Source organism: Procambarus clarkii, chromosome 92 (genome assembly GCF_040958095.1).
Source record: "Procambarus clarkii isolate CNS0578487 chromosome 92, FALCON_Pclarkii_2.0, whole genome shotgun sequence".
Lineage (NCBI taxonomy): Eukaryota > Metazoa > Arthropoda > Malacostraca > Decapoda > Cambaridae > Procambarus > Procambarus clarkii.
Genome location: NC_091241.1, coordinates 7,147,878 through 7,164,166, shown reverse-complemented (window position 1 = coordinate 7,164,166; position 16,289 = coordinate 7,147,878). Strand labels below are relative to the sequence as shown.

General features: G+C 43.6%; 1 protein-coding gene across 3 annotated transcripts in view; it reads left to right on the top strand.

The window, feature by feature from the left end:
* Positions 1-363: 363 nt before the first annotated feature.
* sim (single-minded) overlaps positions 364-16,289 on the top strand; it is a 137,237-nt gene continuing 121,311 nt past the window's right edge. For 2 of the 3 annotated variants that reach the window (XM_069319257.1, XM_069319256.1), the window contains exon 1: positions 364-500. The gene's annotated coding sequence lies outside the window, so the exon portion shown is untranslated. The other variant, XM_069319258.1, reaches the window with a different exon arrangement.

The following is a 16,289-nucleotide window of genomic DNA, read 5'->3' as shown; positions in this document are numbered from 1 at the left end:
TGCACTGGACCAGCAGTGTCTTTCCAGACCTTCTTGGAAGAAGGAAATAAGCCCTACGTCACCGCCTGGGGGGAGGGGGAAGGGGCGGAGCTTCAACCACCCCTCATTACCTCATTGGCTGAGACACAAAGGCCCAAGTGACGTAATATATTGCTCCGCCAATCGCGAAGCAGTCCAACACGCCGGTTCGTCAATGCCGCGGCTTACAATTGGCTCGCCGGCGCATGCTCGGGAGCGTGGGTGGGCGGGGCTACCGGGCCCCAGCCAATGGGCTCCCCGCGATCTCAAAAACATTTCCCGCCCCTTCCTCCCTGGCGACTCCGCCCCCCGGAGACGCAAGTTCAATCACCATATGTTATTCCAGGCCGCGAGTAGGTCGTCCAAATCGGGTGGACTGTGGATTAGTGCATGCGGCTCGGCACGGCGGGTCTGTCTAATTAAGTGGCCAGGAGATTAGCGGCACAACACCCGCTTTTTGCAGGCGAGGACCACTGCCCGAGGTAGGTGTGTTCAGTGGTGGGAGGGCGCCCACCCCGCCCGCACGCCCACGCTTCTCTTTGTGATACTCTGATGTAAGGTTCTGTAGGGCGGAGGACAGACGCTTCTTGGAGTTAACGTCTGGTCCTCTGGGGTCATGTTTAGTGGGTAGCGGCGTCTGGAGTCGTGTTGTGTCATCTGTGTGTGGTTGTGGGGGTCACGCTGTCACCTGTGGTTGTGGGGGTCACGCTATGCCCCCCTTGTGGTTGCAGCGGGTCACACTATGTCACCTGTGGTTGTGGGGGTCACGCTATGATACCTGTGGTTGTGGGGGTCACGCTATGATGCCTGTAGTTGTGGGGGTCACGCTGTCACCTGTGGTTGTGGGGGTCACGCTATGACACCTGTGGTTGTGGGGGTCACGCTATGACACCTGTGCTTGTGGGGGTCACGCTATGTCACCTGTGGTTGTGGGGGTCACGCTATGACACCTGTGGTTGTGGGGGTCACGCTATGTCACCTGTGGTTGTGGGGGGTCACGCTATGACACCTGTGGTTGTGGGGGTCACGCTATGACACCTGTGGTTGTGGGGGTCACGCTATGGCACCTGTGGTTGTGGGGGTCACGCTATGACCCCTGTGGTTGTGGGGGTCACGCTATGGCACCTGTGGTTGTGGGGGTCACGCTATGACCCCTGTGGTTGTGGGGGTCACGCTATGACACCTGTGGTTGTGGGGGGTCACGCTATGACCCCTGTGGTTGTGGGGGGGGTCACGCTATGACACCTGTGATTGTGGGGGTCACGCTATGACACCTGTGGTTGTGGGGGGTCACCCTATGACCCCTGTGGTTGTCACACTATGACACCTGTGGTTGTAATGGTCACGCTATGCCCCCTGTGGTTGTGGGGGGGTCACGCTATGTCACCTGTGATTGTGGGGGTCACGCTATGACACCTGTGGTTGTGGGGGGTGACGCTATGTCACCTGTGGTTGTGGGGGTCACGCTATGACACCTGTGGTTGTGGGGGTCACGCTATGACACCTGTGGTTGTGGGGGTCACGCTATGATGCCTGTGGTTGTGGGGGGTCACGCTATGTCACCTGTGGTTGTGGGGGTCACGCTATGACACCTGTGGTTGTGGGGGTCACGCTATGACACCTGTGGTTGTGGGGGTCACGCTATGCCCCCCTTGTGGTTGCGGGGGGTCACACTATGTCACCTGTGGTTGTGGGGGTCACGCTATGATACCTGTGGTTGTGGGGGTCACGCTATGATGCCTGTGGTTGTGGGGGTCACGCTGTCACCTGTGGTTGTGGGGGTCACGCTATGACACCTGTGGTTGTGGGGGTCACGCTATGACACCTGTGCTTCTGGGGGTCACGCTATGTCACCTGTGGTTGTGGGGGTCACGCTATGACACCTGTGGTTGTGGGGGTCACGCTATGTCACCTGTGGTTGTGGGGGGTCACGCTATGACACCTGTGGTTGTGGGGGTCACGCTATGACACCTGTGGTTGTGGGGGTCACGCTATGGCACCTGTGGTTGTGGGGGTCACGCTATGACCCCTGTGGTTGTGGGGGTCACGCTATGGCACCTGTGGTTGTGGGGGTCACGCTATGACCCCTGTGGTTGTTGGGGTCACGCTATGACACCTGTGGTTGTGGGTGGTCACGCTATGACCCCTGTGGTTGTGGGGGGGGTCACGCTATGACACCTGTGATTGTGGGGGTCACGCTATGACACCTGTGGTTGTGGGGGGTCACCCTATGACCCCTGTGGTTGTCACACTATGACACCTGTGGTTGTAATGGTCACGCTATGCCCCCTGTGGTTGTGGGGGGTCACGCTATGACACCTGTGGTTGAGGGGGGTCACGCTATGCCACCTGGGGTTGTGGGGGGTCACGCTATGCCACCTGGGGTTGTGGGGGGTCACGCTATGCCACCTGGGGTTGTGGGGGGTCACGCTATGCCACCTGGGGTTGTGGGGGGTCACGCTATGCCCCCTGTGGTTGTGGTGGTCACGACATTTGGGTTTGAAAATGCACCTTCCTGTTTTGTTGTATTAATACAATTCACTGAGAATACAATATATTTATGTAATATTTATGTATATTTATACTGCTAAATTGTACAAACTAACCAACAGTTTTCAATACAGTCAATACACAGCCATACTAAACATTACATACATTCTCGTAAACAAATAAATATACTATCATGATGATGATCCCAAAAAAAATGATGAATTCGTTTTAAACAAGAAATAAATCATATAAATATTCCCACCATTAAAAAAAATACTTAATGCATCATTGATAATCACTACACTCTAAATTATCAGTAAATAATTCCCCAAGATGAATTAACTAATATTGTAATTAATTTCTAACGGTTAATACAATTGTAATTACCACCAAAAGTATTGCTAAGATATATTATCTCTTATATTATAAATAATATCTTCTTATAAATACTATTTTTATATTGTAGAAAAACCTAACATTTGTTCAGATTTGTGCTAGAATTTGAATTTTTTTTCCGGTGAAAACTGAAATGTTAGAACTATGATGATTCAGTAGCGTCACCCGGTAGTGTAGCCCAGTAGCGTTACCCGGTAGTGTAGCCCAGTAGCGTTACCCGGTAGTGAAGCCCAGTAGCGTTACCCGGTAGTGTAGCCCAGTAGCGTTACCCGGTAGTGTAGCCCAGTAGCGTTACCCGGTAGTGTAGCCCAGTAGCGTTACCCGGTAGTGTAGCCCAGTAGCGTTACCCGGTAGTGAAGCCCAGTAGCGTTACCCGGTAGTGTAGCCCAGTAGCGTTACCCGGTAGTGTAGCCCAGTAGCGTTACCCGGTAGTGTAGCCCAGTAGCGTTACCCAGTAGTGTAGCCCAGTAGCGTTACCCGGTAGTGTCCCCCAGTAGCGTTACCCGGTAGTGTAGCCCAGTAGCGTTACCCGGTAGTGTAGCCCAGTAGCGTTACCCGGTAGTGTAGCCCAGTAGCGTTACCCGGTAGTGTAGCCCAGTAGCGTTACCCGGTAGTGTCCCCCAGTAGCGTTACCCGGTAGTGTCCCCCAGTAGCGTTACCCGGTAGTGTAGCCCAGTAGCGTTACCCGGTAATGTAGCCCAGTAGCGTTACCCGGTAGTTTAGCCCAGTAGCGTTACCCGGTAATGTAGCCCAGTAGCGTTACCCGGTAGTGTAGCCCAGTAGCGTTACCCGGTAGTGTAGCCCAGTAGCGTTACCCGGTAGTGTTCCCCAGTAGCGTTACCCGGTAGTGTCCCCCAGTAGCGTTACCCGGTAGTGTAGCCCAGTAGCGTTACCCGGTAGTGTCGCCCAGTAGCGTTACCCGGTAGTGTCCCCCAGTAGCGTTACCCGGTAGTGTAGCCCAGTAGCGTTACCCGGTAGTGTAGCCCAGTAGCGTTACCCGGTAGTGTAGCCTAGTAGCGTTACCCGGTAGTGTCCCCCAGTAGCGTTACCCGGTAGTGTAGCCCAGTAGCGTTACCCGGTAGCGTTACCCGGTAGTGTCCCCCAGTAGCGTTACCCGGTAGTGTCCCCCAGTAGCGTTACCCGGTAGTGTAGCCCAGTAGCGTTACCCGGTAGTGTCCCCCAGTAGCGTTACCCGGTAGTGTCCCCCAGTAGCGTTACCCGGTAGTGTAGCCCAGTAGCGTTACCCGGTAATGTAGCCCAGTAGCGTTACCCGGTAGTGTAGCCCAGTAGCGTTACCCGGTAGTGTAGCCCAGTAGCGTTACCCGGTAGTGTAGCCCAGTAGCGTTACCCGGTAGTGTCCCCCAGTAGCGTTACCCGATAGTGTCCCCCAGTAGCGTTACCCGGTAGTGTCCCCCAGTAGCGTTACCCGGTAGTGTCCCCCAGTAGCGTTACCCGGTAGTGTCCCCCAGTAGCGTTACCCGGTAGTGTCCCCCAGTAGCGTTACCCGGTAGTGTCCCCCAGTAGCGTTACCCGGTAGTGTCCCCCAGTAGCGTTACCCGGTAGTGTTCCCCAGTAGCGTTACCCAATAGTGTACCCCAGTAGCGTTACCCGGTAGTGTCCCCCAGTAGCGTCACCCGGTAGTGTCCCCCAGTAGCGTTACCCGGTAGTGTCCCCCAGTAGCGTTACCCGGTAGTGTCCCCCAGTAGCGTTATCCGGTATCATCAAGGTACCTTTCTGGCGAGCTGGACCAAAATAAGTTTGTAAGTGTTGCGGAAACTTCGATTTCTCAAGTTATATGGTCTTGTCTTTCTGCTTCTTCCTTACTTATTTCGGTTTGATTACATTATTGTTTTGAGTGGTAGACATTAATAAAACTACTGCTCCAAGGTTAGTAAGGAAAGCCAGTAAAACAAATGACTCTCAAACCCTTTTAGGAAAATGTATGTTTAGTTTTAACCTTTTTGCGTTTTAAGAAGCACCATTACAACTACATTTAGGAAGTTTTGTGCGTCTGTGAAGAGAAGTGCTGAGTCTGTATGGTTGAAGACGATAGGAATACCTTTGAACTGATTTCAAACCAGGTTTGAAATCTCAGTTTTGTAATTTCAAACCAGGACCTGTCGTATGGTTATGCGTTTCTACGGAAACTATTATATTTCGGATGACATAGTTGAAGGTCATCAGTAAAACTGTTTAAATAAAATGTTGTGGTGTGTAATACTACATAAAGTCCACTACGGGCTCACCATAGCCCGTGCTACTTGGAACTTTTTGTTCCAAGTAGCGAATCTTAAACAACAACAACGTGTAATTCTACTTGTAAAGTATTAGGTTTAAAAATTTTAATGGTAGTTTCTGCCAAAATAAAAAAAGTAATTTGTGGAATGTTTTAAGAAAGACTTCATCCTATTATTTATTCAGTGTTTATTTATAGTCAATAATTCAGGTGGAATGGTATCAAATTCCCTAAAACCAGCTATGTACTCGCCTTAACAATGAAATCATAACATACAACGTTTCAGCCCTCTAACTTCACTTGGAGTACATATAACAAGTATATATGCAGCAGTTTGTGTTTAAAATATTTTCTGTGTAATCTAATTAGGGCCTTTAAGAATGCCGTTAACTTTTCATTTGCTATTGGAAAATCACGATAAAAAAAATCACTATAAAAACTATTAATGAACTGTGTTTATTAGGAGTTTTATTATGGAAAGTGACTAAAGTATTATCAATTACAATATCGTTAATCATAAGACAATTATTTTACATAATATTAAGTTATTATAAAAGTAATATATGGTTATTAAAATATTAATATAGTTATCAGAATGATCAATTCATACTTATTTTAAATTGATTAAAAATATATAGTCGATAATTTCTAGTTATACATAATTTCAGTAGACACTGATATAGTTATAATACATAATAATTATAAAATTTTATATTTTATATAGTTCATGTGCAAAGTGGCACAATCGAATAGGTTATTTAAAATTTTGATAACACAATCCCACTAACACACATTGCGTTTCCGGCAAGTTAAGAAAGAAGGTTTACATTGGGAATTTATAGTGAGTTCTTAGTTACAAGGTAAACTCTCAGTATTTGACAAAAGTAATAAAGCTAGTGACTAATGCATATATGCAACAACTCTCAAGCCTCGCTAAAATCACCAACAATGACGTGCCATTATGACAGATCACCCAACATTACCATTCGTCCAGCTATCGTGATGATTAAACCTCAACCCATACTGCATGTGCCATAAAGATGGAAAGGAAACAGCAGTTATTTGAGAGTTAACATGATTACAGTCAGGTGAGAAGTATCGTATATAACATAACAAGATGACAAGTCACCATGATCGAGGCTGAAAATTAGACGCCCAACCCACACATCTGAACGTAAAAGGATTGACGACGTTTCGGACCATTATCAAGTCATGTAATGGGACTAGAGTGGAAGAACGTCCAATCATAAGGTTAGAGAGTGAGATGAAAGGCGAGAATGCAAAAGGAAAGTAGTTAAGTCAGAAGTGAAAGAATAGGTATAAGAAAGGGGCTTGAAGAAAGGGAATAAGGTAAAGTATAGGTAATATATAGCACCGGGTGGGGTAGTATGGCGAGAAAGGTAGGTACATCAGTTATTTATTTTGTAATTAAGTATAGATTGACAATTCATTACGTCATTAAAAAATTCCATATTTTGGGTTCTTTTATGCCATAGTTTTTGTAGGTTTATTTAGTACAAGAGAAGACATGAACACACATTGGTACAGTTTTGAAAGCTGTTTTTTTTCTGTGGTTTTCAGGTATTTTGATGTAGATACCCATTAATTAGATGACTTTTTCTGAAATATACCGATCCTAAATTTTGTATACTATATTTTTTGTCCGAAATTATGTCTCCTATATTTTTATCCTGTACAAGTATTTTAAGCTTTAATTTTTTTTATCTAATATTTTTTCGTATATTTTATCATACATTTTTGATCCAATAATTTTTATCATATGGCTGGCTTTTTGGCTCTCTGCCGCAGTTGTCGTTTGTTTCAATGTTCAAGCCTAGCAATCTTTCCCGACTTTTTCTCTCAATGATTATATTATCTATTTAGTTAAATGATTTGTTTCCAAATAAAATGTAGTAGGTATTTAGTGTAAGCTTGTTGGTTGACATCCATTTGTGGATTATTTTTGATTCGCAGGTCGGCGTTCAATTCCCGACCGTCCAAGTGGTTGGGCGCCATTCCTTTTTCCTCTGTCCTATCCTAAAAAATTAGGATTTAGGATAGGACGGAGGAAAGGAATGGTGCCAAGTTCTATCTAGTTGTTATAGCTTAGTGCCTTCTCCCGATAGTGATGTTATCTTTGCCATGTCTTAGCAACATTAGAGTATCTTGTGAGCTGATATTGCGACACTCTTGTGGTTACCGAGAGTACAGAGCTCTCTGATGACCCCGTCGTGGTGTCGTTGTGTGAATCAAAACGTTTCTCTTTGACTTCTTTCTTCATCGACTTTTGTTAATGAAGAGTCCAATTGCATAATGATTATGAATAATTTTAGATAGTGATTATACATAATAGTTGTATATAATGATATAAAATTATTAGAGATAATCATTATAGATAAAGATAAATTTGAGTGTTTCTTATTTCGATTGTACCGAATTATATTGATAGATTTCACACAATATCGGCGATTGTAATCTAAGAATTTAGACGATAGGCATAGCAAACACGAAACCACGATAGCTGATTACACATAATGCACATATACATATTATTTTAGGTTAGTGTAGAAAGTGCTTAAAATACTGACAACAATCAATACCAATATATTGAGCATGTAATTACAGATAAGTTATATATATATTGTTGTAGTTAGTATATGATAATAGACGATCATTAGTTTGGTATTAGGGCTTAAGCCCAATACCAAACGGATGTCATAATTATATATGATTATAGAAAATGAGGAATGTGTGGTATATGATCGTATTATTTTCTTCGAACATAATCTGAAAACTTTCTTAAAAATCTTTTAATATTATATGTTAATATAAAAAATTAGCTTTTGTTGAATAAATAAAATCAACTGTTTATAGTCAATAATATTTGCAGTTTCATATTAAATATAAATTAAATAACCGCCCACTTTAAAATTGTAGGGAAACTGAAATAGTTTCCAACTACAGAGACGACGAAATTTTACTATACATTCAAAAAGTAAAGTAACATACTGCAATGTATACTAACAAGTATCATACCTAAAGGTGTGTATTGACTAGGCTAGAGGAGAGTAGGATGGTTAGGTCTTATTAGGATACATTAGAGTAGGGAAAGAAAGATTAGATTGAGTTGGATTATAAAGAGACTAGGAATTGAGTTTGATAGGTTAGAGTAAGTTGAGGTAGATTAGATTAAATTAGGTTAGACAGACTAGGTCAGGATTGGTAAGAGAGAGTTATGGTACATTATGTTAAGTTGGGTTAGATAGGCTAGGTTAAATTTGGTAGAGTTTTCATAATCTTTAAGAGTTAGCGAATTTAACACTATATAATTTTTCTTTACCTGTTTAAATGCCTACTATTAGGTCGCTATGAATACTCTTGGTAGCTGTATTACATGACTAATTTCGTTCAGCATTAACTTATGAAAAACGTTAATACTTTTTAACATAGAAGAACTCACACACGTAACGTGCAGAACTTTACACGTTCTACGTTAGACCAACGTCAGCTGGAAAGGTGGGGCTCAGGAGATAACTCTCGACCCTGCAGATATATCTGAGAGAGAGGGAGAGAGAGAGAGAGAGAGAGGGAGAGAGAGAGAGAGAGAATCCTGGAAAGCAAAAGCAGGGTTGGGGGGGGGGGCCTTAGGGTGGACAACGCTAGTCAGCTCACATTTATTTTAAGGTTCCAATATTTTACAGAATACATATGATCACGCGAGAAATTTTTACTGGCCCATTAAGCTGCAATTAAATTTTTATTTTTAATATTGTATTGTTGATAAATGATGAAGGGGGGGATTGAATAACTGTCGGCCGTACATTATTAAAACAGTTTTTTTTTTCAGAGCGGTTATTTCTGGTATAACTTCGTGTGTGTGTGTGTGTGTGTGTGTGTGTGTGTGTGTGTGTGTGTGTGTGTGTGTGTGTGTGTGTGTGTGTGTACTCGCCTATTTGTGTTTGGGGAGTGAGCTTCGGGTCTTTGGTCCCTTTCAACCGTCAATCAACTGGTATACAGGTTCTTGAGCCTACTGGGCTCTTTCATATCTACATTTGAAACTGTGTATATGGAGTCAGTCTCCATCACATCACTGCCTCATCCATTACATTCATTAACTACTCTGACATTGGAAAAGTGTTTTCTGATGTCTCTGTGGCTCATTTGGGTACTCTGTTTCTACCTGTGTCCCCTTGTTCGCGCACCACCTGTGCTCAATATTTAGTCTTTATCTACCCTGTCAGTTTCCCCTGAGAATTTGATGTGGTAATCATACCTACTCTAATTGTTCTGTCTTCCAGTCACGTGAGGGTAAATTCATATAGTCTTTCCTTGTAATTCATACCTCGTAGTCCTGGGACTAGTCTGGTTGAACTTTGAACATACTGTTGAACTTTCTTCAACTTCGTCTTGTGCTTGACTACGCATGGACTCCATGCTGGAGCTGCATGTTCCAGGATTGGTCTGACATATGTATTCAAGGTTCTGAATGATTTCTTACACAAATTTCTGAAGACATATACAAAGCAGAAAACAATGAGGCCAAAATGTCGAACTTAGTAGAACACAATGAAAGCCTGGTAGAATACAGTGAAAACTACAATAAATATATAACTATAAAATACATATAAAATAAATATATCTATATATAAAATAAATTTATAACTATATATAAAATATATATATAAAATAAATTTATAATTATATATTAGATATATACAAAATAAATATAAATATGTACCTATATCACTTAAGAACTCTAACCCGACCAGGACTCGAAGCTCCGTTTCTAGGAATCACCTCCCCCCTGGCACCGGTGGTCAAGCCCTGGTCGGATTATTGAGGTCTTAGGTGATTTATGCTTTGGGAACCATTCAATAATCATATATATATATATATACAGAAGTGATAAACTACATTTATTTATTTATTTATTTATATACAAGAAGGTACATTGGGATTGTGAGGATACACAGTATAGTAATTACAATCTTGTAAAACCACTAGTACGCGCAGCGTTTCGGGCAGAAAATAACAAAATAATATAAGTAGCCTATTACTTTGCTTTATGTCTGGCAGAGACACAATCGCCCGACGAAGAGGTTTGTTCTCACATGTAGCGTATCCTAGCAGCATAGTTGGCCACGCCTGGCGTTGTTGTCTCCAGTACCGTGATGGGCAGAGTACCGCAAGGCTCTCTCCTCCATCTACCATAGTGTATGGTCCTCTCTAGGTTGTTATTTAAGATTCGCTACTTGGAACAAAAAGTTCCAAGTAGCACGGGCTATGGTGAGCCCATAGTCCTCTCTATGGTATCCCCATATCTATCGAGGGTGTTAGTGCTGGTGTATGTGTGATGTGTGTGTGTGTGTGTGTGTGTGTGTGTGTGTGTGTGTGTGTGTGTGTGTGTGTGTGTGTGTGTGTGTGTGTGTGTGTGTGTGTGTGTGTGTGTGTGTGTGTATGTGAGCTTGATGTAAATGAGAGCGACACGTACAAGCTCTGTTCAAGGTTGTTGGGATATAATTATTTCTACGGTTTTTCTTTCAAATTGTTGGATAATGGCGGTTTTAGAGAATTATGTGAGGCGCTCCTCAGTGGAGGTCGACAAGAGACCATATTACTTCTTTGTTATGCAGTTGACTTGCTAAGATGCTAATTTGCTAAAACAACACCTTGGACGACACCATGCTAGGAAACTCTTTTAAATCTTTAAGCTACTTCCTAGAAAGCTACTTTTCTATGAAGCTGCTGTTGTAGGTATAGCAACTTTGCTAGAAATCCACTTTGCTGTGTGATCTACTTTTCTAGGAATCTACTTCGTTAGGGAGTTAATCTACCAGGGAACAACATGTGAACCGCAACTGATCAAAAAAGCCAGAAAATATCGAGGGAGAGCGCTAATTACCCACTATTTCTGTTAATTATTATTATTATTATATTATATAATCATAATATAATTGTTATAGATATTATATTATATAATTCTATTATATATTCATATAATTATTATTATATGATTATATTAATTATTATTATATATATTGCATACAAAACACGCAAGAACAAACTCAGCGCTTGTATACGAGGACCGAGTGAACACGCAGCCTATCCTCCTGAAATGGTTGTTGTTCTTGTTGTTCAAGATTCGCTACTTGGAACAAACAGTTCCAAGTAGCACGGGCTATGGTGAGCCCGTAGGTCCTTCTAAGAAATGGTAGTAATTATAACACTTATTTGGTCAGCAGTACCAATTATGTAGTGATGGTGTCCCGATAAACCACTTTTCGGACTATTAATTTTTGGGTGTCCCTCCAAAAATAAAGCTAAATTCAAACTTAAATATTCCTAGGCACATATACACATACACATATACATACACACATAGCACATACACGTGCTATATTTGGCCTAAGAAAGCGTGTATTAATTAGGCCTAGGCTTGCTAGGAGATATAACTCTGTCTAGTTGTGTTAATTGCCATTTGACCCGATTAACGCTTTTTAGATTATATTTGATTAGATTATTCTAGTTTAGGTTAAGTTAATTTATTTGGTTAGGCTACTTTAGGCTAGTTTAGGCTACTAACCTAGTTTAGGTTAAGTTAATTTATTTGGTTTGGCCACTTTAGGCTGAGTGAAATTAGGTCTGCTTAAGCTAGGCTAATATAGGTTTGGTTATGCCAGATTAGGTTAGGTTACGAAGGGGTTTATTATTTCAGAGGATTTTCCAGATCCCCATAAGGGACTACTACTACATGTCCATAAATATCGTCTACTCTCTCAAGATGTCGCCTTAACACCGAGTACCCACTTTCCTCACAGCTGTGCTTGGGACCTCATTATCATCCCTTCCTTTGAAATGATAGATTTATGGGATTTCGAAACTTGAACCAAAGATGATTAACAATACTTACTGCGTCAAGTTATGGAGAAAAAAGAGCTCTTGAACAATTCTCAAAAAACTGTCATTTTTTATGTATTCTTGCTCACTGTAACACTACATCAAATGTATTTCTCTGGCGCAGGGAAATACATTTTATTTATTGAACCAGTGTTACTGGTTCAAGTTCTAGCAAGTTTATTGAGATAATTAAATACATCGCAAAAGGATAGAGTAGCAGTGTTGGAAACAGGCTTAAGATGAAAGATAATTCGTTTAGGTTGAGAATAGACAGTTGATAAGATTTGAGGGATAACTATGGCAAGAGAAAGATTTGTAAAGGAGAGACATTTCAGAATGAAGAAACTGAGGGTCACTGATGCATAGGGCCCGGAGGAAGAAGAGGGAGGCGAGAATTATTCTTAACAAAAGGCGGATGATAGAAATAGAAAATAAAATAAAACTAGGTATCTAACTCGTATAACAGCCAAAAGTGTGTGTGTGTGTGTGTGTATATATATATATATATATATATATATATATATATATATATATATATATATATATATATATATATATATATATATATATATATATATATATGTATATATATATGTATGTATATATATGTATAATTTTGTGTTCGAAAAGATACCACGTGTGTCAATAAGAATTCTTAGACAAAGAGCACAAAACCTTTGTCTGAACCAATCCTGGAGCGGCAAGCCCAGGTAACAAAAAATGGATGTCTAGTTTTTTTTTTGTAATTCTCTGTTTTCACTATGGAAAACACTTACCATATACGTGTATAAATTATACGTGTAACCGACCAGGGTATAAAGGACCTTGGTATATTGTGACTGTAACCGACCAAAACAGAAAAATGTGATGTCCTCAGCATCCGGGCTGTAACCGACCAAAACAAGAGAATGTAATACTCTCATCAGCCGGGATGTAACCGACCAAAATAAAAACATTTCACTGGGTTGTAGACGATTAAAACAGAAGCAGGAAGGATTCGGTCTGCAACCTACCAAAACGGGACGAGCACGTGAGAGACAGAGAGGAGGGGGGGATCCGGGACTGGAGTGGTTTAGTAGAGTCGCCGTAAATCACGTCACCAGCTTGCCTGGACGTGACCATTCAGTCTTTCCAGCCCCGCGCGAAGGACGCTGGCCCCACCAACACGCCGTGCCAGCCAACTTTCCCGCCACACCAGGCGTCACGTTCCAGAGACGCCACGCTATTGGCTTTCCAGCTCATGACGTCATTTTCTGCTTTTGTCATGTTCCCCCCATTTGCGAGAAGGTTGTGACGTCTGGAAGATGACCTCCATTGTTGGTGTTCCCGATCATAACGTCATACGTTATATAGATCATTTGGAGTAGGTCTGTCACCTTCCGAAGGTGATTCACTTAGATATCCCGGTTATGGCAATGCCCAATTGGGTGATACACCAGTGAGATTGGGAGATTGGAAATATGGTCAGTAGTTGAGTCATTATAGCTAGTGACATCATCTGATAAAGTTGCCCATTTGGGGATAAAGATTCTTCTAGAGATAACCACCTTAATAGCCAATTAGAATATGGGTCACAATCTCATGTGACCCAGTTAGAGATGAACATATGACGTCATGATGCGAATATTAGGGATAAACAGAGGAGTAAAGAGACATGTAGGGTATAGGGGGGGGGGGGGGCTGCGTGGGGTGTTAGGGGGGGTGATTGAGGGGGGGGGGGGCTGGATGGTTGGGCCATTACCCCCCCCCCCTTAAGTCGCATCAGTAACCAACTATCACGAATGGTTAGGAATTTATTGGTGTGTGTCGCATATAAGTGACGGTGGGTGTGGGTCCTGTGTGTTAGGGTGTGGGTCCTGTGTTAGGGTGTGGGTCCTGTGTGTTAGGGTGTTGGTCCTGTGTTAGGGTGTTGGTCCTGTGTTAGGGTGTGGGTCCTGTGTTAGGGTGTTGGTCCTGTGTTAGGGTTTGGGTCCTGTGTGATAGGGTGTGTGGGTCCTGTGTGATAGGGTGTGTGGGTCCTGTGTGTTAGGGTGTGTGGGTCCTGTGTGTTAGGGTGTGAGTCCTGTGTTAGGGTGTTGGTCCTGTGTTAGGGTGTTGGTCCTGTGTTAGGGTGAGGGTCCTGTGTGTCAGGGTGTTGGGTCCTGTGTGTTAGGGTGTGTGGGTCCTGTGTGTTAGGGTGTTGGGTCCTGTGTGTTAGGGTGTGTGGGTCCTGTGTGTCAGGGTGTGTGGGTCCTGTGTGTTAGGGTGTTGGGTCCTGTGTGTTAGGGTGTTGGGTCCTGTGTGTTAGGGTGTTGGGTCCTGTGTGTTAGGGTGTTGGGTCCTGTGTGTTAGGGTGTTGGGTCCTGTGTGTTAGGGTGTGTGGGTCCTGTGTGTCAGGGTGTGTGGGTCCTGTGTGTTAGGGTGTTGGGTCCTGTGTATCAGGGTGTTGGGTCCTGTGTGTTAGGGTGTTGGGTCCTGTGTGTCAGGGTGTTGGGTCCTGTGTGTCAGGGTGTGGGGTCCTGTGTGTCAGGGTGTGGGGTCCTGTGTGTTAGGGTGTTGGGTCCTGTGTGTCAGGGTGTTGGGTCCTGTGTGTCAGGATGTGGGGTCCTGTGTGTTAGGGTGTGGGTAATGTGTGTTAGGGTGTGGGGTCCTGTGTGTTAGGGTGTGGGGTCCTGTGTATTAGGGTGTGGGTCCTGTGTGTTAGGGTGTGTGGGTCCTGTGTGTTTGGGTGTTGGGTCCTGTGTGTCAGGGTGTGTGGGTCCTGTGTATTAGAGTGTGGGTCCTGTGTGTTAGGGTGTGTGGGTCCTGTGTGTCAGGGTGTTGGGTCCTGTGTATCAGGGTGTGGGGTCCTGTGTGTCAGGGTGTTGGGTCCTGTGTGTCAGGGTGTGTGGGTCCTGTGTGTTAGGGTGTTGGGTTCTGTGTGTCAGGGTGTTGGTCCTGTGTATCAGGGTGTGGGGTCCTGTGTGTTAGGGTGTGGGGTCCTGTGTGTTAGGGTGTAGGGTCTTGTGTGTCAGGGTGTGGGTCGCCTCCCCCCCCCCCCCAGTAAATGCAACCGACTGATGAAAAACAAATTCTTATATCTTACCATTGCTGGTGTCCGTATACTCAATGGACTGTGAAGTGTCTGGGAATCCACTACTCCACCTGTTTAACAAGTCATTCCTAAGTGGAGTGTTGCCCACACAATGGAAACACGCAATAATTGTTCCCATACCCAATGACCCTGGCAATTACAGGCCTATCAGTCTCGTGTCATGCACTTGTAAGATGCTTGAAAGGATCATCCTAAACCGACTGTTGCACAAAATAGGCAGGTTAGGGGAGGGGGTCAATGGATTTGTTAAAGGACGGAGCACAGCAAACTGTATAGTTAATTAGTTGGCTAATGACACAGCTAAGTATTCTGTATTTGTCGACATCAAAGGAGCCTTTGACAAAGCACAGAGGATTGCGATCCTGGACGAGCTTGCATGCATGGGTGTCAAGGGGAGACTCATGAAATGGGTTGAAGACTACCTCACAGGGAGGAAAGCCAAGGTCTGCTTCAATGGAGCAGTCTGCAGAACAATGAATATGGAACTCGGGACCCCCCAAGGTGGAGTCTTAAGCCCTACACTATTCAATGTACTTATGAACGCCATTGCAAATATTGATTTTCCGGAAGGAATACAACAAGTGGGATATGCAGATGATGTCCTAATACAAGCTCCCACCTTGGGAACAATTAAACAGTCCATTGAACCCCTTGGAAGGAAATGTATTGAGCTCGGTTTCACTCTTTCCACCAACAAGACAAAAGCAAACTCTCATCACAAGAGGGGAGAGCAAATGAAGAACTACACGTTAATGGTGTAACACTTGAATGGGTTGACCATCATCGGTACCTTGGCGTCACTGTCGGCTCTAACAAGGGGAAGAAAGAGGAGCTCAATCAACTCATAGGAACATGCAAAAGTTGACTCAGGGCATTGAAAGCTATGACCTGGAATGGACATGGAGCCTCTATTGCCGTGCTCAAAATGATGTACACAGCCTATGTGCGCTCCGTCATAGACTATGCCGCAACAGTTTTGTGCACCTACTCCCAAAGCGATAGGAAAAGGCTCGAAAAAATTCAAAATGAAGCCATGACAATCATTCTTGGAGTTCCAAGAACTGCCAAAACGTCTAATCTACGAGAAGAGTTGTCTCTCCCAGTGTTAAAAGCAGAATTAAGGAACTGAATGCTAAGCTTGCAATTAGGATAGCCAGAGATCCCCATTACAATATTACT